General features: G+C 35.0%; 1 long non-coding RNA gene across 1 annotated transcript in view; it reads right to left on the bottom strand.

Annotated features, from left to right (window-relative positions):
* LOC111088049 overlaps nt 1-2,001 on the bottom strand; it is a 58,108-nt gene extending 56,107 nt beyond the window's left edge. Inside the window, exon 1 of the long non-coding RNA XR_002612670.1 lies at nt 1,618-2,001. This is a non-coding gene — a long non-coding RNA (uncharacterized LOC111088049). The remainder of the gene's footprint in view (nt 1-1,617) is intronic.
* Between the last annotated feature and the right edge of the window lie 696 nt (nt 2,002-2,697).

Below are 2,697 nucleotides of genomic sequence, written 5' to 3'. Positions count from 1 at the left end.
CTAATGAAAAACACCTTAGGTGAAAAAACAAAGGTGGGTATTTTTGATTAGATATTAAATTTTCTTTATTCTTACTTGTTTTTTACTTTCAATATATCCCGGATTTCAAATTGGTTGGGATATTTTCTGAAATCATGATACTTCTAAACATCATACGCGTCAAATCTATGTATCTTGGAATGTCGATGGCAATTAAAATTTTAACTGTTACATATTAATCGTTCAAAAAAGAAAACAATTAAAAGCAACGCCCCCTTCAGTGGCTCAGCGGCAAGTCGGAAGGCATATAAAGCTAAAACCCGGGTATCGGTACCTGTGGTGGGCACAGCACAGATAGCCTATTGTATAGCTTTGTGCTAAATAACTAGCAAACAAACAGAACAAACGAATAAAAAGCAACATTTTGTGTAAAGCAGCAATGTATGACGAAGTATAACTGAAATTATGCACATTTTCAATGGCTTATTTACAATTTTCAAAGAATTCTTCTGATCAACTAATTTTCACATATACATTTGGTAAATTCATATTTTGAGCTATTTTTAGAAAATACAGTCATCCTCTCCACCAACAAAGATGCGTTATATTTTCCCAAACACAATTTTTCGAAGGGTGTTTAGCAGTAAGAAAATTAACAGAACTTATTTGTAGCTATAACTCCATCCCATGTAGGCTTAGTTTTAATGTCATCAATGACTAAAAGCCTACAAGCTACTTAGATTGTTACATCCAGCCCATGTAGGCCTAGTTTTAATCTCATCAATGACTGAAATCATACAAGTTACTTAGAATGTTCCATCCTGTACTTTTTATGTTAATATAACAAGATGGTAAGTATATCCTTCACGCGTCATTTGCTAGTCTAATATATTAAGACTGAAACTAAAGAATCACATTATATCAGCCATATCCGGTGCCTTAACACCATTCAACACCAATTTATGTTGAATAGTTATAACATATATTCAGGTTAAATAGTTAGCACACAAAAGTTGTAATATCTTCAAAATAAGACCCAAAACTTGAGCGCTTTCGAATAGTTGACTATACTTCTCGAGGAGAATAAAGAAGAAAGCGCTCAAGTTTTGGGTCTCATTTTGAAAATATAAAATATATTGTAAGACTTCTAAGGATTTTTAAGTGGTTCAACAAGCAGGACGTCAGGTGTCGCTCTCAAACGTAGAAAAATTTTAATATGTGTAGCATCGAAAAAAATCAGTAACTTACAAATTACCCAGTTCTATCTATCATCCAGACAGAAGTGTTCATAACATGGAAACACGTGGTTAGTCGTAGTTCAGGACTATGTGCTTTTGGAATAACGTATTATGAGCATCACTCTGTTTGATGTGAAATAAACACGTGGCAGATGGTTGTAAAGCTCAATATTATATATGATAATAATATCAGTTTTGTTAGTACTTTTATCATTATATTTCGTTAATGCTTGAACATTTGTCGTAAAAATTATTTTTTGTTACGGAAACGCTGTATCAAATACCAAACCAATCATTTGAATTATTTTTGAGACATTAAAAAGTTTTAAATAAGCAAATTAATGATTTTATAATGCCCCGAAAAAACAATGACAAAATAAAAACGGACATCTAGCTTTACCTGCATCTGACTATGATCATGAGGGCTATGTCGAATCCATGTTTTTACCAAGTCAAGATGACTCCTTTAGATAACACTACGATCATGAGGGCTATGTCGAATCCAGGTTTTTAACAAGCCGATATGACTGCATTAGATAACACTACTATTACGAGGGCTATGTCGAATCCATGTTTTTACCAAGTCAAGATGACTCCTTTAGATAACACTACGATCATGAGAGCTATGTTGAATCCAGGTTTTTACCAAGCCAACATGACTGCATTAGATAACACTAAGATCATGAGGGCTATGTCAAATCCAGGTTTTTACCAAGTCAAGATGACTCCTTTAGATAACACTACAATCATGAGCTATGTCGAATCCAGGTTTTTACCAAGCCAATATGACTGCATTAGATAACACTACTATCACGAGAGCTATGTTGAATCCAGGTTTTTAACAAGTCAAGATGACTCCTTTAGATAACACTACGATCATGAGGGCTATGTCGAATCCAGGTTTTTAACAAGACAAGATGCCTGTATTAGATAACACTACGATCATGAGGGCTATGTTGAATCCAGGTTTTTAACAAGACAAGATGCCTGTATTAGATAACACTACGATCATGAGGGCTATGTTGAATCCAGGTTTTTAACAAGTCAAGATGCCTGTATTAGATAACATTACGATCGTGAGGTCTATGTTGAATCCAGGTTTTTAACAAGTCAAGATGCCTGTATTAGATAACACTACGATCATGAGGGCTATGTTGAATCCAGGTTTTTACCAAGTCAAGATGACTGCATTAGATAACACTACGATCGTGAGGGCTATGTTGAATCCAGGTTTTTAACAAGTCAAGATGCCTGTATTAGATAACACTACGATCGTGAGGGCTATGTTGAATCCAGGTTTTTAACAAGTCAAGATGACTGTATTAGATAACACTACGATCATGAGGGCTATGTTGAATCCAGGTTTTTAACAAGTCAAGATGACTCCTTCTCCTCTTTTGAACCCTTTCGACACAAATGAGGCGCTCGAGGTACATTCAAACGAAGGACACGAAGAACACGAGCTTATCAACAGACGGAC

Source organism: Limulus polyphemus, unplaced genomic scaffold, assembly GCF_000517525.1.
Source record: "Limulus polyphemus unplaced genomic scaffold, Limulus_polyphemus-2.1.2 Scaffold3045, whole genome shotgun sequence".
Lineage (NCBI taxonomy): Eukaryota > Metazoa > Arthropoda > Merostomata > Xiphosura > Limulidae > Limulus > Limulus polyphemus.
Note: the sequence above shows the minus strand (reverse complement) of the source record. Positions and strands in the feature narration are given on the sequence as shown.